The 23,288-nt window shown below is 38.6% G+C and overlaps 1 protein-coding gene and 1 pseudogene across 2 annotated transcripts in view; one reads left to right on the forward strand and one right to left on the reverse strand.

The window, feature by feature from the left end:
* Zfpm2 (zinc finger protein, FOG family member 2) overlaps nucleotides 1-23,288 on the reverse strand; it is a 440,358-nt gene that overhangs the window by 123,941 nt on the left and 293,129 nt on the right. The gene's annotated exons all lie outside the window — the stretch shown is intronic.
* LOC121824434 (large ribosomal subunit protein eL29 pseudogene) lies at nucleotides 2,837-12,087 on the forward strand (annotated as a pseudogene).

Here is a 23,288-nt window from a genome sequence, read left to right on the forward strand (position 1 = left end):
AAATTCTAAGTTTGGCTTGAGGGCTTGACTTGATCATTGGCTGTAAGCATTGTCAGCTGTTTTCCATGTAGTAATGGGCTCACTTCATTATTTCTAAGAAAATAAGTGCTTATTACTCAGAGCCATCTCTTAGTCCATTGTTTTTCTACAGGAACTAGTCAGCAATAGAATCAACAGGAATTTTTTTCTGAAGCACATTTTCCCGCCAATCTGGGTTTATCCCAAAGTCACTTATACAAAGGCGTTTCAGAGATATCACTTATGCTAAATATCACCCTATCAATGCAAAGGTAGATGATTCAAACAATACCAGTTCCAAGTCTATGTAACTGACAATACCATTCACTTAAACTGTTTCAACTTTGGTAATGACTCCTTCTCTGTGGGTTAAATTTACAGGACATTTGTGTAAATATACTATCTTTGTTATCTCTAAGAAAATAAGTGCTCATTACTCAGGGCCATCTCTCAGTCCAGTTCTTATTTTTCTACAGGAACTAGTCAACAGGCAATTTTTTGAAGTATATTGAAAACTGTACAGCATTGGCTCCATCCCAAGCACATACACATTTTGTTGCAGAGTAAGGGGCTTTATTTCCTCTATTTTACATGGAGGATATCAAGGTACAGAAGTTATATAGCTAACTTGAGCCTCACAGCTAGCCAGTGGCAGAGCTAGAGCCTAAGCATTTTATATAAATAAATGGTATGTGAGCCATGTGATAGGAAATAGGAAAGATGGTTCTGCAGTCTTCTGTGTTTGTAGATCGTCTCTTGTCAAGTTAGTCATATGGTATGAGCCGCAGATGAGTGGGAGGTGGTTATGATGGCACATGCCTGCAATTCAAGTCTACATAAGGATTCTGAACCTGGTCTACATAATGATATCTGGGCCAATCTGACCAACAGTGAGATCTTGTCTCAAAAGAAAAAGAAATTGTAAGGAATGAACACAATGGTTGTACAGAGGTTATAATTATTTCACAGATACACTTCTAATACCATGAATTAATCAACTGTAGGTGCTCAAAAGAGGTTAAAAGTCTGTGCAGAATTCCAAAGAAAATACGAAGCCCAACAATGATAATCCTCTATAAAAATATAATCCTATGTAGATTTTCATTGTATAGATTCTCCCTTCACTATCTTTATAATTTCTAATAGAATCTTTGCTTTTGCTCCGCCTATGCCACTCATTGACAATTATCACTATATTATTATTAGGTGGTTACTAGAAAATACATAACAGATAAGATAATTTGTATGTACCTGTGTATATGTGTTAGTGTATGTAAGGCTGCATGTTCCTGTGTATGTGGGTGTTCACATTTGTGTGTGTGTGTGTGTGTGTGTGTGTGTGTGTGTGTGTGTGTGTAAGAGAGAGAGAGAGAGGGAGAGAGAGAGAGAGAGAGGAGGGGCAGAGGCCAGAAGTCAATGTCTAGTGTCTTCTATCATTTTCTATCTCATTATTTGAGACAGGGACTCTACCTGAGCCAAGAGTTCACCAGTTTGGACAGCCTATGAGCTCTGGAGAGCTACTTGTCTCTCTGTCACCCACAACCCCATTGCTCCAGTGCTTACACTAAAGGCAGTGCTACTAGGCTTGGCTTTTTGTGGGTGCCAATGACCCAAACTTGGTCCTTAGGCTTGCATAGCAGGTATCTTACTGGTTGAGCATCTTTCCAGCCACCAGAAAGAGTCTCACCTATCAATACCACTGATTTGTTTGTCAAGGACTCAACAGGACGTACAATATAGTTGCAATTAGGCATGATTTTTCCAGAGTGGCTCATGATTCTGGTTCCCAGTTTGGAGGTGTTCTGAACCTTTTGAAATGTGGAATCTATGGATGATAATAAGGTCACATGGGCTAACACGCTGATTTTTGTTAATATTCATTATTTCTTCACAGTAATTGCATTTATCAGTCAAATTCCAGACTTTTAAAACAAAGACATTATTTACTTTAAAATCATATTGAGATAAATGGAAAGAATGGTGGTATCAGCTAGAACATTTTTTTCATAACTTTTTTATTGATTCCTTCAGAATGTCACATCATACACCCCAGTCCCACTCATTTCACAGTCCTTCCATGTCTGCCCTCCACCCTTGCAGACCCCTGCAAATAAAAACAAAATAAAACAAACAAACACACATAAAAAAACATTTGGCTCCTCCATCTGTCCCACCTCTCCATCACATGTTCATTCCGTGTAGTGTCAGTGAGAGATGCAATGTGTCAGGTATTCCCTTTCCCCAAACAGTTTTAGTTGCAAATGTTCATGCAATGAGTTCTTGGTCTGGTCCAAGGCCTCTGGCTTCTGGTACACCATCAACACTGGACCCTCACTGAAACTTCTCTCAGATCTCATGCTGTTTCCCCAACGTATGGAGATCCTGCAGTTACAGTTCCACAGGACCTGTCCTTTCCCGTGCTCCAGCAGGTCACAGATAGGGTAGATGTTGGTATGGGCCAACTCAAAGCCCTGAATGTGGGCCTGGGTAGTGGCTGAGTTGGTCAGTCCAGGCCTCCACCTGGACTAGCCCCCTCAGGCAAGGGCCAGGGCTAGCTCTCTGGTGTTTGCAGGCCAAATATCCTGTTCCAGAGGTCGGGGTGGTGGTGGTGGAGGGGGTGGACCTACAACACTGGAGCCAGCCCTCCGGGGTAGGGGTGGGGCATTTCTTCCACTGAGGCAGCTGGAGAAGGGGAGGACCAGTTCTCTGGTGCTCAGGCCACCGGGCCCAATTCTCCCATGGTCCTGGTGGTAATAAATCCACGGACATCAACACGGACCCAGGCTATTGTAGCCAAAGCTTAGGCCCAAACGTCACCATGGCCCTGGGTGGCAGTTCAGGCCGGTCAGATTGGTATGATCCCGAGAGCAGCATGGCCTTCTCACGTGGTGGTTCAGACCAAGCACATCCTACGGTCTTCTGCGGTAACACTGGCCACAGACGTTAACACAGACCCCAGCTTCAATAGGTCCATGGACCCAGACATGGCCCTTAATGGCAGCCCAGGCCTGGACATCACATGGCCCTAGGCGTCAGCTTAGGTGACCATATCAGACTGTTCTCACCACCTGCATGTCTTTAGTTCTGCCTCTCTCCACTGTGCACTAACATTCTGCTTCTCCTTCTCCGCCATTTCTCTACCAAGTATCTTCTCATGGTAGAGGTGCCTGACCCCTAGAATGCTGGGCCAGCCTATAGCTGGCTTCTGCCCTCCCATAGTGGGAGTATATTTTAATTAAAATGGTTTTTTTTTTTTATAAAAAATAAGATGTCAAGAGTTCGTAATACACCAATAGTTAAAGATATTTCTGATTAAATTAGTGATAACAATAGTGAAAATGGTTATACAATATAGTAAAATGAAATTTGCTAACATTTGGAAGATCTGTTAGGAAATGAAGCAGTATTTTCAAGACAGCCAATACATGACACCAGTTAGGAGACATTCATAGATTGTGATATGATGGAGAGCAAAATATTATTGATATTGCTTCATAATCTTCCAGCTTTCTAGAAACTACCACTTGTCAATTCGGTTGATGGGTAGGACTGGCCACAATAACTAAAAAAAAAGACTACCAAAGGGCACCCCTGTCCCCCAGTGAAAGGCCAAAATTTCTTCTTCTAAATCAAACAAGACTAGCTGATTGTCAATGAGAAAAACTTCCTCCCAAGTGGGTATATCAGCAAAGTTTGATTACATTTAGTTTTGCAAGCTGACATACAATTTTCTGATAATACCTGCTTTTAGAAAACCACTTACACATCATTACAGAATATAAGAAAAAAACAATAAAATTATAACAAATAGCACAGTAAAGTAAAAATACTAGGATGAATTAGGATGGTTGCATTTTAGTTATGTGTTTAATTTTAAAATCTCCGGAAAACTTGATAAAATTACTTTATTTCTCTGTGCTTCCATTTTTTCCTATCATAAATGGATTAACACCTGCCTTGAATGATTGATTAGTACTTCAATGAGATGGTAAAAGAAAACATGCTTTGTGACATGTAGGATGCTTTTATAAACATTTAAGAGATAATATGATATCAGATGGTCATTTTGTAATAAGCATTAGGTGAAAAAATGCTTAGGTGATAGTTTCCCTGAAAACAGAAGGTTTTGTTCAAGTTGCTACTTGATAATCAGCACCTCAAGTAATGTCTGACACATAGTAGGTACCTTAGCCAATATTTGTTGAGTGAATCTGTATGGCAATAAGGGATCTGTAAAGATGCTTGCCTGGACGGCCATCTCCTGTATCACCTCTACTGACGAAACGAAATTTGGTTTTGTGGACTTACTCTCTATACACCAAAGGCAAGTTAATTGTTTATTTGAAAATATTTCATTTATCTGTGTGGTTATTGTTTTATCTCTCAGTAGACCATATAAACTCCATGAAGACATTAACAATGGCTGGATTGGTTCTCCATTTCATTCTCATTGCCTAGTCCTGAGAGATCTATAAAATAAAGTAAATCATGATAAAACACACACACACAACACTATGCTTCTCATGCCAATAATCTGTTGACACGCAGGCCACCAGGCTCCTTGTCTTGCACCCTAAGTTAGCACTGATCCCGACAGGCAACAATGTATTTGTTACCCACGTGCCACCAGCACCGATGAGAGATATCTCGGCGTTCTTCCAGGACTGGCTCCCATTGTAGGTGGAGCACAGAACCCAGGGGAGTCTGTGGAACCCTGCTTTCTTCCTCTGGGGTGGACTCCTAAGCTCACCCAACTCTAGTCAGCCCCAGGGGTAGTAGCATGAAGAGGGGCTGCCTGGAAAAGATTCCACGGGAATAAAAATGGAGGAAGTGAATGCCAGCATTCCCTTTTAAGTGGACACTTTAAATATATGAGTATATGGAGCAATCCCTTATCTAGTTGCCCTGCTATGCTGGGACCAGAAAGTTGGTGATAAGCGCTAATTTTCGTTTGAAAAGGTTTTCTTGGACGGGCTTTGCAGGCAGTGTTAGGCCCAGTGTCATGGAGACAAAACAGAAACGCGGTCTTTGGACTCCACAGCTGCTTCTGCTCTGCCAGTGCAGGCTGCTGTAGCAGAAGAAAACAGAACAGCCGAAGCTGAGGACTTTAATACCTTGGAGCTGATGTATAAGGTATTATTTTGTCTTTCTGACAAGGTCCGGCGCTATTTTTACCCAGGTTGATGTGGGGTTACGTTGGGACTTTAGAAAGAAATGGTGATTTATTTTAAGCACTATTTATGTGATACAGCTCCTGTCACGTTATTCACTGTTCCTAATGTAAAACTGACCCCCGTCTCCCTCTCATTTTCCTTGAAAATGAACACCAGTCAGTATCTCCTTGAAGGGCCCCCTAGCTAGTCTGGGTGCTTGCCTCCTCCTGCTTCCACGGTTCCGTCAAGCTCCTTCCCTCCCCACCCAGATGCCCAGCCTTCCTGCCTCCTCCATCCCGCGTGTTGTTTCTCATTTAAATGAACAGTTGGGTTCTTTTATTTCCTACAAGTACTGGATTCGCCTTATCGCCCTCATTCCTTTGGGGGTTGCCAATTGGTTTTATCCACGGATGTATCATTTCTCATGCTTCCTTTTTTTTTTTTGTCTTTCAAAGAGAAAGAACCTCTCCGTCAACAAGCCTCTCCGGAGTGGAAGATTAAAAACCTAGACATCACCTACCTTGCAGCGCTACTCCCAACTGGGTTGTGTAAAACTCAATTAAACGTGTCCCCATTGAATACTGCATTACAGTACATTAAACAGAAAATTCTTCAAGCGTGATGACAGAGCTTGAAGCCTCTCCTCAAAGCTGCTCCTTGCAGCTTGCTTTAACATTGCAGTCTTTACGGCACAAGTCTCTAGTTGATAAAACTTAGTCCGGCCTTGAAAAAAAAATATCATAGAGCCCCACGGGGGATTTTGAGGCAAGGGGGATGGTGACGTTGGTCTCTGCACTTCCCTGGAGCCTCTCTGGGACTATACTGCCAGCATACCAGGACAAGCCACAGTGCAAGAATTGAAGCAATAACTCCTTTATTTGGGGCAGGTGAAATTCACAGATTTCTTCCTCTATCAGGAGTGTTATAGTACCCAGAATACATATTAGAGAGACGTATGAGTCCTTAGGGTGAGAGATTTACACAGACAGTATTCAGTCCCCTCCTAGAAGAAAGCTGAGGAATGATTCCAGGTCCAGAGCAAGCTGTTCAGCTGTTATGAAATAAAAATGACACCCTCCTGTTTTTATCCCTTGTCCTCTATCACGACTGTTATTTATAATCTTTGTTACCAAGAAGCAAAACTTGTTATCTGCTTCTCTGGATTTTCAATATTATTAAGCAACTCACACAGATTTACCAAGTTTTGCCTAAAACTTTCTTCTTCCAAATGCTAGGTATTTATTGCCAAACTCACTGTGGTTGGCATTCGAAGCATTGCTTTTTCTGCTTGGGAATTTGTCAACTCAAAGCATAAAGTACCTTCTTTCCCCAGCTTTAGCTCCCTCCCCTCTTTATTCAGGGGCCAGACTGTTTGCTAGTGTTGGAAATGAACAGGGTGTATTTCTCCTTTTAGGCCATGATGTGTATCTAAGGACTGTTTCACCCTCTTTATGGATTATCAGTTCTTGTATTCAGTTTCTATGATATTACCCTTGCTCCCAAATTTAAAATCTATGATCTGAAATGTTATAGAATGCCAGCAAGGATTTATTGAAAATTGCTATTGCTTATAGGGAAACCCAATAACTATTTGATCAGTCAATATTAAAACAGTACTTTAATGTGGAGCTAGGGGGCATGATGATACCAGGAGTTTACTTTTCACTTTTACAATCAACAATTTTAATCACAAGTATTAAGCCTTTAGGTGTTTATCTGGCAATACATAATCTACCATGTATGTATGTATAAACATAGGTTTTAAAAACAATTTTCTAATGAATGTGCTATCCTTCATTTTATCCTTAGGGCCACATTTTGTGGGTGGGACAGAGAGTCGTTCATCATCATTGTTTTATACTATTGTTGGCAGTGTTTTAGTTTAGAAGGAGAAAGAGCTGCTGCTTCTGGCTGTCTTGCAAGGTTGTGAGCTCAAGTACTGGATTTGGAAATGCCACACTATGGAGGCCAACCAGCTTTTCCTCCACAGCCACCATGCTAGGGGCATTGTTGGTTATCATTAGAGGTCCAGCTAGTGAGCATCATTCTCTGCCTAACAGAGTCATAGCCCTTTAAGCCAATGGGTCTGGCAATGATGTCTCAGACCCATCAACAATTGTATTTAAGTTTGCAGTTTGTTCAAGGAAGTTTTTAAAGACTAGACGATTATTTATAGAACAAATTAATATTAAGAACAACCTAGAGAGTTCTGGAAAAAGTTTATCTTCTTTTCCTACCCTTTGTTATATCAGGATAAAACAAGACATATTTTCCATTCCAAGGCAATTTCCTAATGAGTTCTGGAAGCTGTTTAACCCTTATCCCAAGAAAAAACTGCAGAAAAGTAATTCTTATTGTGTTAAAGGCTTTTCTGCATTGTCTACTAAAATACACCCCCCCACATGTACACACACATGCTCTCTTGGTATTTTGGTAAGTAATGCTTTAATATTTTAATTGAAGAAATTATCTGTATTCTCAAAAGGCTCACATAGTTTTTCTGAAGGATGGTGTTTTATTGAATTGTTTTTCTTTAAAGATTTGAAATCACACTTGATATAAGCTTCTTTGATTCAAAATTTAAAGATATTTTATAATTTATAAACATCTAAAGTCATTTCTGGTGGGTATATTTTGCTAAAGGTGGTTATTAGACATGAGTATTTGATGCTATGACACTCTTCTTACTTTTAGAGCAAAATTCACCAATTTATTTTTGTATTTTTAAACAAATTGCCCATCCCCTAATACCAGAGGACTTTTTGGCTGACCCAAGTACCAATTCACTCCCTCATGTCTCATGGGCTTCCGTTCCAACATTTCGGAGCTTTTGTTTCAACGAACAGATCAACAGCACAAGTTCATCATTTGCTCCGAGTTGAAGGTTAGGGCACAGCAGTCAGCTGCTGCTGGCTGTATGATTTCTCAGCTCTGAAGACTTCTGCATTTGTTCTTTTTCTTTTTAATGTACGAGCAATTTGGGTGTTGAGAAGTTTCTGAAAAATATATTTCTGTAGCAAGGGTTTAGATGTTGCCATAGGATACAAACTAAACTGTTATCTGGCTGTTCATGGGGCTTTGGTTTCTGTAAGGAGTTGCCAAAGCTGTCTGATATCATCTGGTTGTGTCCATTTCCAGCCTCTAATTAAGTCTGAGTGTACCACATTCCTTTAAGATCCATCTCCTCCTGATGTAATTTATTCTTGTTCACAGAACCCTAGTTAATATTGCCCATTATCTCTCCTTTAAATAATTTTTGTACCTCTTGGCCATTCATTTGTCTTCCTAGTTATTCTTTTCATAGCTTCAACTGCCTATTAGCTGAAATAATAATGCTGATATTTTCCATAGTGTTGGCTGTTTCCATGCAAGGACTCCAAAGTGATGTTTAGCTTTTTTTTTTCTTTGTGGAAAGCAATTAATAAGACAAGAGAAATAAAGACCAGAAAAGTGAGGTAGCTACGTGTATTTACACACCAATATCATTGGGAAACTTTTAAGTTTCATTCATCTCTGAACCACTTTGGTAGGCGGTGAGGAAGAGGAAGGTGGTAGGTGGGGTGGAGATACCTGACAATCTGCTGGGGCTGTTTGCCTCAACTTTCACAGGCTGATTGGAGTCACTACAGCACAAAGGTCACTGAACTACAGGAGCCAAGGACTTTAATGTAGGTCCATTTTCCCCCCTAAAAGAATGCTAAACTATGTGCCTTGAATGATACCAAGGTATACAAGAGACTTCCAGAGTCTCTCGATAAAGACTCCTTTTCTCTTTTGAGGAATCCATTTCTGCAGATGTAAAGAAAAGAAAAACCTTGAAATCACTGTTGATAAAAAGCAGTCTGATTGGTGATAAGAGAGTCAGTGGAAATACTAGTCAGCAATAAAAAGAATGACTTACTGATGCACAAAGCAATATGCATTTGTCCCCAAAATATCATTTTGGCTAAAAAAGCCACAAAACATATAATTTTATTCATTTGATTTTATTTATATGAAGCTTAAACACACACACACACACACACACACACACACACACACACACACACACACAGCTATTTGTATCAGTATAAGTAGCATTTTTGCTGTTTAGAATGGAAGAGAATTCCCAGCTTGATAGATACATTTTAAATGCATGCTTAAGAATTTATTTTATGATATGCTATTATTGACTTAATAGACAAGGGACACCATAATTAGCTACACTGGGATATTTTTTTCTCTGAAAATGTTTTATTATTTTATATAGATAGGTATTCACTTGCCTTATACTGTTCTTCAAAATATTTTTGTAGTAAAACTTCTATTGGCTAAATTAGTTATTTAATTAATTGGACAGACCTATCAAATTACAGTGTGATATGTGTGGGCAAGAAGTATCCTTTTATTTAAAAAAAAATGAGTTTTGGGCAAAAACCAAGTCTAAATATTGACTCTATCCAACAATAACTCCATAACATAAGCAAAATATCTTCCCAGTCTCGTCATCCAGAGAAAACGCAGGAAATCTCGCACAGTAGCCATGGAAGACGACACACACACATGTTTTCTCCGGCACAAGTACTTCACAAAGTTTAGTGCTCTCCTTTTCCCTTTCAGTTAAAGACGGTTCATCTGGGTTGGGAAGGCTACATGTAAACGTGTTTGCTTCCTAACTAGTTCTTCCTGGCATGTGTGGATTCAGTAGGGTAGAAAGCAGTACTGTTACTTGGTAGCTCAAAAGCTCATGATGACAGGCAAGTCTTAACAAGGAAGCTGCCGCTTGAACTTATCCTATGACGTGACTACGTGAACTCTAAGTTGTTATCTGCTGTAGTGATTCCCAACCACATCTACTATAAAAATAATTTATATTTTCCTTGGTCTCCACAACTAGAGGCAAAAGGGAGAGCAAGTGACATGAAACATCCCTTTATTCATTGAACAATGATTTCTTGTGTCCTCGTTAGAACTCAGCTATTGATCCTGAGCCCTCTCTGTTGCTAGAACTATATTTTAGCATCAGGTATTCAGTGTTCTGGAATGAGAATACAAATACATGTTTGGAGGAAGAAATGGTTGTTTATAGAATATTTACTAGATTAGAATTTTGTTCTCATCAAGTACTGCTAGCATTGCGACAGAAGCTAAGGCTGTCGTGATGCATTTCCTGCTTCTGAGAGCACCTGAGATTTTTCTACGAACATAGCCTCTAAGAGAGAGAGCTGAGAAAGGAGAAGTAGGGATTTCATTAAGTCAAGGCCCTACACATTTACCCTCCTCCGTGTTCCACAGACCTGCAGGGTATCATGTGGGACTCATCTGTCTTCTTGAGCATTTCCTGGCTAGGTACATAGTTCAGTGGTTGTGGGAGTACAGAGTGACACAGATTAGATTTATTTAAGACTGCAGTGTATGAGGTAATTACCAAAATATCCAGCTAATCTTCCTAGCAACGTGCAGTATATTGCTATTACAGAATAGGAGTTTATGTTTAGAAATATACTGGCAAGTTATAGGGAAACATCTCCAATAACTTTTCATTGAAAATGTCAATAATTTTCAGATGTCAAAGAGGAAACCCCAGAACAGATAATTTTAATGACAAGAATTTCACTCATTTACCCTTACTTTGTTCTTCTTAGTTTGTTCTACTTAAAAAAAAAAACCAAAGAAAGAAAACACCACAGGTGTGTGTGTGTGTGTGTGTGTGTGTGTGTGTGTGTGTGATGAACCCATAAACCTGTGAATCAGCTCACCATTAATTTTGGCACCCTGGTGGAGAATATTAATAAGCATGGGGATGTGTTGTTTACTACAGTGCCTGTAAAAAATGCCCATCCATTGACAAATTTGATAACTATCACATGAAGAATGAAAAATAGATGATGGGCTTGAAGTGAGTAGTTTTATTTGTTAGTTCTGTGATGTAAATACATTTATTTCTAGTAAAGATTTATATTCCTTTTAAGAATCTGTGTGCATGTTTGTCTCAGAGTACAGGTGTCCACAGAGTCCAGGAGAGAGTCAGATACCCTGGACCTGAAATTACAGGTGGTGGTGAGTAGCCCAACATGGGTGCTAGAAACTAAATTCTAGTCTTCTGTAAGAGTGGCAGGTGTTCTTATCTACCAAGCCATCAGTTCCCTTGAGTGAGTTTTAAGCTCCAGATGATCCCTTAAGTATATGAACATAATCATAACGCTTACACTGGAAATTTATTAGTATTCAATGACCAATGTCTGAGATTCTGCTTTGTCTGCAGTGGGTGCTGGCCTGGGTATGCCTTCTTTCACAGAGCTCACCCTGCTCCTGGAATGATTTAATGTGTTACAGCCCAGGCTGTGACAGGACAATTCTACAGTAAAGTGTTGTAATAGTGGCTTAGAAACAAAGTGCCAGTTACTGTTCTGACACGGTCAAGTCCAAGAACCACACCACACACAACCAATCCCGAAAACGGCACAGAAATATCATTGAGAAATCCCAGTGACAAAGATATGAACCTCTTAAGGGGGTCAGCAGCAAGTTCCTGAGGAACATGCACTTAGCCAAGAAGCACAACAAGGAAGGCCTGAAGAAGACACAGGGAAATAATGCGAAGGCAGTGAGTGTGTGTGCAGGGGCCATCAGGGCCCTTGTGAAGCCCGAGGTGGTTGAGCCCAAGATGCCAAAGGGCCCCAGCTGCAGGCTCAGCCATCTTTCATTGTTCACCCCAAGCTTGGGAAGCAGATTAGAAGCTACATGGCCAAGGGTCATAGGCTGTGCCAACCAAAGCCCAAGGGTCAAACCAAAGCAGAGGCCTCAGCTCCAGCTCAGGTTGGCAAAGGTGCCCAGGCCCCTGTGAAGACCCCATAGAAAAGGTTTCTGTCTGCCCATGTGAAGGCAGATGGACTCGTGTGACACACCTACACACTATTCACAGATGATCAGGACCCCAGGCTGTTTTTTACAAAGAAACTTGAGGCAAGATCTGTTTTAAAAAAAAGTCAAACTTGAAATGGGTGTATAATATTGGCTCACACAAGGCTGTGCCTGTTATTACAAACTTTCTAACAGAAATACAAAGCAAAGAAATAACCTCTAAATTTATAAGAACAATTATAAACAGAGGAAATAAACATGTAATGAACAACTTCCTCTTGCCTTATTTGTTATAGTCAGTGCAATAAACTTGCTTAACAGGGAGAATTTTATGATTTTTGAATACATTTCTTTTTTTTTTATTTGTGATGCCATATAAATAACTTGTTCTTCCCCTAAAATTAACGGTTTACTTGAGAATTTGTGTAATAAAGCATGCGTCTTTGACTTCCAATGGCTGGAAGCTAAAAACTTGAATCAACCTCCTATCATAGTAAGAGCTGTATCCAATGCCTTTATTTAACGGGGTGAGGATACTTCCTGATTTTATTTTTATTACTATAGGGCAGATGTGACACCATTAGTTTCCCTTCTATCATAAATACAGAGGAGTAGAGTTTGACAGGCATCACTCTAAAACAGGTGAGAGATAAGTCCAGGCATCCCTGTGTCTGCGCGGCCCTTTCACATTCCGTCCTGCCGGGGCGGCTTGAATAGAACGCGCCACGGTTTGATTTTAGGCTTCTAGGTCACGCTTTCACCTTGACAATAGTTCTTTCATTTCTGCCAGTAACATTTGCTGGGATCCCTAAGGTGCTTTCATTTTTGTAAGTAGTATAAGGGGGAAAGGGGAGAGAAGGGGGAGAAGATAAATCTTAATTCATATGCTGTAGGACTATCTCTGTGTCTCTGGCACAAAACTTCAAATCCAATCCAGGAACTGGATGTGTATTAGAAGTCGGCAGATTTAAACCCCGTCCACCATGATCAAACTGGATTTATAGAGCATCATAACTCTCCAGACACCATCCAGCAGCTTATTAATTTAATAGACTCCTGTCCATTCACTGATGTTCCTGCCCTGACAGTCTCTCAAGATAAGGTGAAAGCCTTTTGACAGGACAGAGAGCATATATATTTTCTTCTGTTTTCTAGTGGATAGGGTTGTCGACAACTTGAAATGTGTGGCTCAGCAAATTTGTTTTTTTTTTCCCTCTCTGTCTCTCTTTGCTTTGCAGGAAGGATGACAGAGCCAACCCTTCTGAGAGTGTCAGGGGTCATGGGTCTGCATTTCCCCTTAGTACGTATTTAGCATTTTGTTTGGCAAAATAACAAGGAGTTGATTTAAAGGCATACATGCAGGGCCATTTTTACCATGCAAAGAAACAGCATTACAGTTTAATGCCCAATATAAATTAATAGGTGTTGGAGAGAAGAGGAAAAGAGCAATAAATGTTCCTGGTAGAGCACAGTGGCATATTCTTTTCTATAATTCTATTTGGAGGAATGATGAATGAGGGGCAGTGTGATGGAAAACAATACAACCTCAAGCTGTTGCCTATCTGAAGACAAAGGAAGGAAATCTTCTTGGTGCTCTTATTTCCCTTAATGACATTCTTATGCTGCAATTGAGATTGTTATTTGTCTCCAGTACTCAAATTAATTCACAAGTCTCAGCCCGAGAGCTTCTACACCAGAATCTAACAAGGTTAGCTGCTGTAATCTCACAAAGTGCTCTTCCTTTAAAGTAATGGTGGTAATCACAAGACCTTGGCTTCACTTAAATTCACTATCCTTGGATCACCCAGGATCTTATTATAATGCGAGTATGAACTGACCCGGCCTGAGGTCACACGGTCTTACCGAGTTGACAGCATACTTCTGGTTAGCTGAACTAATTAAATAACAAGGTATTTATAAAATGTTTAAGAAGGGATATTTTTGGACAAATGGACAAACTATAGCCAATTATTAACTAAGTAATTTGTAACTTGAACATACTGGAAAATATTAAACAGATTCTCAACCTGGAAAGTAGTGGTAATTGAGTTGAAGAACAGGAGATCCCAAATGCCATGTAGTGGTTGGTTTTTACACTGTCTTGCTTCATTTTGGTATGTGTGTAAAGACTGTCTGAGTATCTTAGGGTAGTTACTTTAAAAAATATGCCCAGAGCTGTAGGGCTGGGGTGAAGTTTAATGAATAGCAGAACACTAGTCCCCTGTACCCAAGGTCCTGGGTTCATTTCCCACTAACATGACAAAAATAAAACAAAGCCATGAGTAAAACAAAAAGTTATGGCTGCAACAATTACTTAGTAGGTAAAGTGCTGGCCATACACACTTGCGGACCTGAGTCCTCAGCATTCACATAAAAAAGTAGCCAAACATGGTAAGACATGGCTATAAACATAGTTCTTTGAGAGAAGAGGCAGGTGGATCACCAATGTTCTCTGCACAGCTTGTCTAGTTGATTAATGAGTGCTGAGTATAGTGGATGATCTTGTCTCATACACTAGATATCAACCTATGCATGTATAAGTTCATACACATATGCTATATACACCAGCTTACAAACATATACTGCCTATACATAATAAATAAAAGTTATTTGTGCATTTTGTTAAACACATCCATTTCTTCCTACTGAGGACAGATACTTGTTTTCTATATCACTATCAAAATTCAAAGCTATGAGGTAAAGATTTTCTAAAATAAAAATAATTATAAAACAACAACAAAAACCCCAAACAACCACAATTTAATCTAGATGTCCATGTTTAAAATATATGTGTATAAACATAGTTTAAATGGGGCTGACCTATAGGAAGAGTTAATAACCATAGGCCATTAAACTGAAAGCATAGTTCTAATAGTGGAGTCTCATATACCCCACCCCGGCCCAGAGCAATACAAACTACTGCTATTAGTATTGGAAGCACTCCAGAAATATTAATAAGACCCCATTGCTGAAGACACTACAAGCTTCAGTCATATAGAACATAGAGAAATCAAACTGATAATGATCAAGGAGCTTCATCACTACTGGGTAGATTTATAGTATAAGAAGGTTCTATGCAGGGTACTGGGGGAGAAAACATGAATAATCAAAATACCTCAACAGTCTTACCTATGAGTTACAATAATGATACACTGGCAAAATATGCCCATTAGTGCAATAATGACATGAATAATTTGGGAGTAACCTGTTTTGGTTGTCTTTAAGGCTCTTCACACAAAGAAACTTATGGCTGGTACCATTAACTGGACCTCATAAACTATGGCTGGCTAGGTGATAGGTCTTAGGGAGAATCCAATACTGTTACTTTTATAATTAACATTGTATTGTATTCCCACCTAAATATTTATCTTTATGGTCATAGATCAGTGTAGCTCTCTACACTCATTAGAACTGTTTCTTTTGCAGTAGATGGTAATTGATTATTGCAGAGTATTCCTCTACACTGTGTGAAGATGTGTCACTGTGATTGGTTTAATAAAGAGATGAATGGCTAATAGCTAGGCAGGAAGAGGCTAAGCAGGACTTCTGGGGACAGAGAGGACTAGGGGAAGAAAAAAGGCAGGGTCGCCAGCTAGACACAGAGACACAGCATGAGCAGTATGGAGAAATGATGTAATGAGCCACGTAACAGAACATAGATGAAAAAGGATGAGTTAATTTAAGTTATAAGAACTAGTGGGACAAGCCTTAGCTAAGGCTGATCTTTCATAATTAATAATAATTTTCTGTGTAGTTATTTGGGAGCTGGAGGTACAGAGGAAGACTCGCTACAATTGATAAATACTCACAACTGATCAGCTTTCAGAGAACAGAGCACTGCAGAGTACTCAGCTTTAAACAGGATGTCAATGTCACATAGCCTGTCTTCAGGGCTCTGGGATCATGGTTGACAGTCGTGAATGACTGATTCCAAAGAGTGTTTTACAAAAATGACAGGAATGTTGCACAGACACCTGTGACTACATGCACAAGGTATATACAAAATGAACCCAGACAAAAATCTCAATGTGGATGTTAGAAGGCCTCATGATGTCACTGGCCTAGCTGAGGAGCTATTGGGCATCATTGGGAGCTATTGGGCATCATTGGGAGCTATTGGGCATCATTGGGAGCTTCTGAAGGAGGAACAGCCAGTTTTCTTTGGATGTGGCTCTGGATCCTCCCCATGCTCCCCATGTTCCCCATAAATGAAGACAGAGTTGACCAAAATACATTATAGTCAAGTATGAAACTCTCAAACAATTAATAGGAAATAATAAAGACAATGGACAGTTAAAAATACAGCACCATAACAGGAGATTTACAGAAAACTTCATATGCATATAAAACAAATCCTGACATCAAAAGGCTCTAATATCTTTATTTATATTTTTATAAGGAAACTAATTATATTTGGGGGTCTCAAGAAGCAAACTATAATAATTTACTCACTTAAATTCATTAGAAGTCTGACACTCCTCATTACATATATTTAATAAGTTTCTATGAAGTTAATAATAAAATTTCCATTCCTTGAAGGATGATACGAAGGGAACATCATTCTAGAAAATCTTAATTGACAATGAACATCAGATAGTGATGGCAAACACTAGGTTTTCAAAGTAAAAGTTGGGTTAAGATAATTTATTCCAAATGATTTTCAATGGGAAATACATAGGACTGTGTAAATAGATCCGATCTATTTATTTATATATAAATGTTTGCATCTTTGATTGATTCTCCCGGTTGAGATATTTATGCTCATTATACCACAAAAGGCCATCTTGGTTGACGCCGGTGTTGTCTGACAGTTACAAAGACTTCAGACACGTGAGAAGATATCTTCTCCAAAGTACTACTGTATGCCATGACATAGAAGGTGCCCTTTTGAGTTTAAAAACAGACATCTAAAATAGGATTGACTTACACACCAATAGTAACATAAAAAGCCTTTAATGTGGGTATCAGAGCAAAGACTTGATAGCTGGTGATTTTTTTCATGAAGAGCAGAAACCAAAAGAAATAGTTACTGCTTTGCAGTAAACAGAATCTTGAAAGTATCTAGTATGAGAGAGTCAACACCTTGTCATGCTGCTGGGCAAATATTTCCAACAAACCCCTGTGATAAGACAGCATTTTTTATATATGCATATCTTGATTTTTTAAAAAATTCTCTCATATAATGCATGTATCACCTGATACAGCACAATAGATGCTGTGTGTGTTGCTTCCCTAGGACTTCAAAAACTCTACTAAAGCACAAAATGTTTTCTAGGCATGGGAGAAATAGCAATGAGCATACTGGATTTTCAAATGATTTCCATATCACATTAGTAGTTGCTGATGCTATACCAGACTTCCTAGAAGTTATTCTTTTGAAGATGAATCATACTTTAAATAATAATTCAAATTTAATGGGTATGTACCAACTGGTACTTACGAATATGTAGAGTGAAAAACAGTCCATAGTGCTGAGGAACTCTTATCTTGCTTGAGGTCATAGGGACACTGCAAGGTAGTAATGCTCACTTCCTTGAGCAGTACTTGTTAGTGTAAGTAAAAGAATCAGATTTTTTCAGGTAAAGGAAAGATAACGTAGATGATAGACTAACAAGAAAGGGACATTTGAGGATCGTACCCATTTAAATACATGGGTGCGATTGGAATCTATAGTAGAGGAAGTGTGAAAAGTGGAGGTCATGAAGTAGATTTAAAAGTTTGAAATAAAACAAGGAGGGGTAAATGAAATAAAACATGGGTGGCTTTAGAGGGATAAAATAGAAGGGGGAAATGATGTAATTATAATATAAAAAGAAATGATTTTAAAGCATATAAATGAGATACTATAGGAAGAAACTAATGAAAGAAGACTTTAAGTGCCATTTAGTTGTTGGGTGGACAGTGATGGAGGCACTTGTCACTGGGCATGGAGAAGGATGGCTAGATCAACGCAGTAGGGCCAGATCAATGTGAAGTCTCTGAGGTTGGGACTTTATTTTCCATCAGAAACAGAACATTTATACCACTTGAATGGGAGAGTTGGACAGTGGTGGAAAAAGAAGCAACAGAGTTAGTCAGGGAAGATCACATTCAGCTAATAGGACAAGGTTCATAACTAAAAAGATTGGCAAAAAGCAAATGGATTGGTCCCCTTTCCTTAAATGAACAAACTAATAATTTTAGGCCTTGCAACAATTATTCTACTCTGATGCTACAGAAGATGGCTAGACAATGGAAAAACAACTTTCCATGGCTATGTTCTAATAAAGCTTTATTTACACAAACAGCTTAGTGGGCCAGATTTGGTCCTCTGCACTATCAATACTTATAATCATGTTAATTATAATGGGAAGCCATAGGATGTTTCTATGCAATATCAGTTTTCAATCTTTGTGAAGCAAGATAGAGTCATTATCTAACAGATGATGATATGTATTCAAGGAAGTGAAAAAAATCTAAAAATAAAAAAAGTCACATGGAGATTAATTAGAAAAATAAATTCAGAAAGCTAAATTATATCCATGGATGTGTCACATTTACCTTGTGATAAATTACAACAGAAACGTAACCAGAATTGTTGCTAGAGTTCTTTTATTGCTGGTGGTAGCTGTGGTGGGACTTTCATTTATTTTTATTTATTTATTTATTTATTTATTTATTTATTTATTTATTTATTTATTTATTTATTTATTTATTTATTTATTTTGTTTTTCGAGACAGGGTTTCTCTGCGTAGCTTTGCACCTTTCCTGGAACTCACTTAGTAGCGGCCTCGAACTCACAGAGATCTGCCCGCCTCTGCCTCCCGAGTGCTGGGATTAAAGGTGTGTGCCACCACCGCCCAGCTGGGTCTTTTATTTTATCTTGGGTACAACCTTGTATAGGGCTCTTGAGAGATTAGGTGCTTGTGACAGTTAATTTCATTATCAACTCAATTAGATTGAGAATCATCCAGGACACACATCTCTGGGCACACCTAAGAGGGCCCTTTGTGAGATGTTTAACGGATGGTAGAACTAGAGTTGGCACTATCCCTTAGGCTTGGGATCCAGAGAGAAGAAACGAGAAAAGCATAGGAACATTCATCATCCTCCCCGGCTTCTTGACTTTGGATGCAATGTGACCAGCCACCTCACACTCACCACCATCATTTTCCTGACACAATGACTGCATCCTCTCAATAAATCTTTTCCCCCAGGTTCCCTTTTTGTCAGCTATTTGGACATAGAAATGAGAAGAGTAACTAACACGGTGCTATTTCAAGCTCTTCACATGTAGTAATCATGTCGGTTGGGACTAGCCAGTAGAAAGTTGAGCAGCCAGCAGTATTGTCAGGCTGATAAAGGTCATGAAGAGAGACATGTAAGAGGTGGATGTGAGTGTTTAGAATGATGGGTCCATGTGATCCAAGCCAGCTGATTTGCAAATAAGGACAGGAAGTTGGGGTCAGGTAACAATATGGAGGTTGGTTGATTGCCTAATAGAAGCGTGTGACTACAACACCATTTTCCTGTCAGAATATGTTTTTTAAATGAAAGGATAAAGTCTTATTTTTGATGCAATTATCTGGCTAGACTTTCATTTTGATTATGGATGTCCATGGATGATCAGCTCTACCCTAACTTGATGATCAAGAACACCTAACATCATTCAAGTGAATGGTGAAAAAACTGGTTTTCGCAACACTATTCTTATTTGCAAGTTCCCTACTCTTGCAAAACTGTACTCTGTAAACATCCCATCCTGTGAGCCTCTAGGCTCACAAATCCAAACCATTTAAGTGTTCTCACCCCATTTCTCAAACTGATACTTAGCTTTCAATTAAAAAAATGTTCACACCCTCCATGAACCTTGCCTTGACTATAAGCTACTGACTGAAGTTGGTGTTCAAATATTTAAATATACTTGATTAATAAAGCTTTCAGTGAGTTTGTTAGGCCAAGGTTTGTTTTACATTTTTTTGTATCGATACGGCAGTGTCATACCATGGAAAAGGCATGTGTGCAATTAGTTGTATTTTACTTCGAAAATTACTTATGAAAAAAGTTTTAGAACATTCACCAGTGTATTAAGGAAGTTTAATTGCATCACCAGGAAAAACATTGACTTCCCTATAGGCTAAGAATTTTGCAAATGAGACACATATTCCTTATTCTGCAGTTTGAGTCAATTAAGAAGAAAGGGCTGAAGATATTAACTCAATGGCACAGCAAGTTCCTAGTAAATGTGTAGACATGGGTTTGAGTCCCAGCTGTGGAATACAATGAATGAATGAACAAATGAATGAGTGGAAGAATGGGTTAAGACAGAGTGATTTGAATGTGCACACACTTCCCTTAAACCACATGGGGAAAATATTCTAAGGAGAGAAGTTTATTCTGAAGAGAGGACACAAGGCTGAGAGTGCAGGTGCTTGTTAGAGCGCTTGCCTAGCATGTCTTAGGTTCCATCTTTAATGTGGAACGTGAGAAGACCCAAATCGTGTCCACGAATCCTTCTCCTTACAGAAATACTTTTGCAATTTCATGCAGTTTTATTTCAATGTTTCCTGTGCATACAATTTTAAATGCTACTCTAATTATAGTAGATACAATACCATATATTCTGTTTTTTTTTTTGCATCTAGATCTGTAATGCAACAATTTCCTCTAATCAGTATGATGCTTAAAAAGTTATTTACAGTGTCTTTCTCTAAAAACTTTTACCCTTAGGAGTTGTTCCTCCTAAGTTTAGCTGACAAAGATACTCCTGGGGGTAGCTTTCAAGATTATCATCTGTTTGAATGACAAGCTAACATCTCTGAGTGATAGTGTCTCACCTCTCAAAAGACTCTGCTCTTCATTTTCATTTTTATACACATAACGCTGATAGATCCTTAGTTCTTATCATTCGCCAACAGTTTCTACCCCTAAGAGACACAAGCTTCATTCATACATGGATCCAAGGTGGTTTAAAAATATTTTTTTTCCTAACACACGCTAGCACATCTCACTCATTAAGGTAATTAATAATATAATACAGGCCTATTACCAGTATTTCATTTGGAAAATGTGCCATGACATTTGTATGAAAACAAGTATATTTTTATATACATAGCATAAATTAACAAGAACTATAAATGTGTAAGCAGACTCAGGTCAACACAATATCCGTAAATCATTAACACAGTTGTAAAAACAGGAAATGCACAATAAGAAATGGAAACAATAGAAGGTCCAATATTTGCTGAATCTGCCACCATTCTGCAATTTGCAACAGAAAGCCCTGTTAACAATAACTCCATCACCAGTGTGGCCGCTTGTCTTGACCTTCAAAATCTTCCAGAAATGACCATTTGAATCAAAACTGTGATTTTTCTAAAGCAGCCATTTTTCCAATCACTGATTCTTAGAGCAGGCATAATAAACTGCTCACGCCTCGAAACGTATTTCTCATTTTAACAGCACATAACCAGAAAAAGCCTCAGACAATCATGAAACATGTTGGGTTTTCAGCATCACGTTATCCTGTGGTGCTCTGCAATCAATTACTGTTATACCACCATCATTAATAATTTTCTTAATGAAAATGATTCTGTTGATCTCCGTTGTATTTTAATTATCAGAGTTAAGCATAATTACACTGCAGCTCTGAGCTGGCATGTGGACTCCTTTAGGGCGCAATTTTGTTTTAACACACTGATAATGTAATTTTACATTGTGTCAGTTTGTTTGGTTATTATCCAGTTGTACAATTCCACTGTATTCCAGATAACAGATAATAACCTTAGTACCTCCTATATCCTGAAGTCATTTAAAAAGCAATATTGGAATTCTAAGACTAGCTAACTTAATCGTCTTATGATTTTATAATTCCCACTGCTAAATATTTGGTTCAGGCACTCACTCTCTTTCAAGAATACAGTAAAATGAGATGACATTAATACATTTTTTATTAATTTACTGACTATTTAAATACATGTCTAAAGATGAATATTGTTTTCTTTTTAAATTAGTTTATTATTTGTATGATATTAGACCCTCTGGGTAAAGTACAGCATTAGCTTGAAGACTACTTTGAAAATTGGCTATCATAATGGACAAAGCTAATGTATCCAAGTTCTAGGAAACTCCAGGATCCTCTGTTTTATGGTGAATCACGGTCCCAACACTTAAATACATTTGTTTTTGAAGCTTGATCAATTTATTCAGGGTGCAGAAAGTTTCTCACCAAGCGAGATTGTATTAGCATTTCTGTCATTATTTTAACAGTGCCCTAGTATAGGGTCGTGAACAGAGAAGACGATCAATAAAGTCTTAATTTATTAATTGCATGACTAAACAAGTACAAAAGCACAAGTTAGAACTTTCAAGATGGGCACAGAATGAAACTAATGTGAAGCTTCTACACGAGTTCCAATTGTTGCTACCTTAGAAGTAACGAAGATGAACATCAACTGTGCGGTCCCTGCTGGTTTTGTTCTAGAACACTGCCTCTTTCAAGACAAACCAAAGAAAGAAAAATAACTTCACTGAAAAACAAGTATGCAGTTTTCAAAGAAGGAAAACAACCTGCTACTTTATCCTAGTAAATGGTGGCTTCAAAAGCAATGTCAGTGGGATAAATTGTCACGGAATTAAGCTTGAGATGGAATACCAGCTTCATAGAGCAGGAGCTGTTTGTGTCATGGAGTTTTATGTCTCTGAACTTGTTTATTCCTTTGTAGAATAGAAGAGTGCTATTTATGCAATGCGTATATTGGAACAATAAACAGGATAATGTGTAGAAACAATGAGAATAGTGCATAGAGTAGATATAGATTAATGACCAATGACAGCTGTTATTAGTATTAATATAATCAGTACTTTAATCATCAAATTAACATTTATGTAGGATTCACATTAAAAATAAAAGTATTGGGTGAACTAGATGGTTCAGCAGGTAAGGGTACTTGCCAAAAAACCCAAATACCCAAGTTCAGTTGTTAGAACCGAAAAACAAGAGACTCAACCCCTGCAAGCTGTCCTCTGACCTCCACACATGTGCCATGGTATGCGTGTCTGCCACCGCATACAAACCTAAATTTATAAGTAAGTACATAAATACATAGGTAAATGTCAAAAACAGAAAACTACCATGTGCCCCAATGGTACACAAAGCCGGTGGTTTCCTCAGGCAAGGCCTTAGGTCTCTGAGCCTGTGACACATTTTTAAAGCTAGAGAAGTAGACCTGTTGCTACTGCATGAAAACTATGGAAGTTTTCCCGCTTAAATAACAGGTGGCCATGTGTTCTTA

This window comes from Peromyscus maniculatus, chromosome 20 (genome assembly GCF_049852395.1).
Source record: "Peromyscus maniculatus bairdii isolate BWxNUB_F1_BW_parent chromosome 20, HU_Pman_BW_mat_3.1, whole genome shotgun sequence".
In the NCBI taxonomy this organism is placed as follows: Eukaryota; Metazoa; Chordata; class Mammalia; order Rodentia; family Cricetidae; genus Peromyscus; species Peromyscus maniculatus.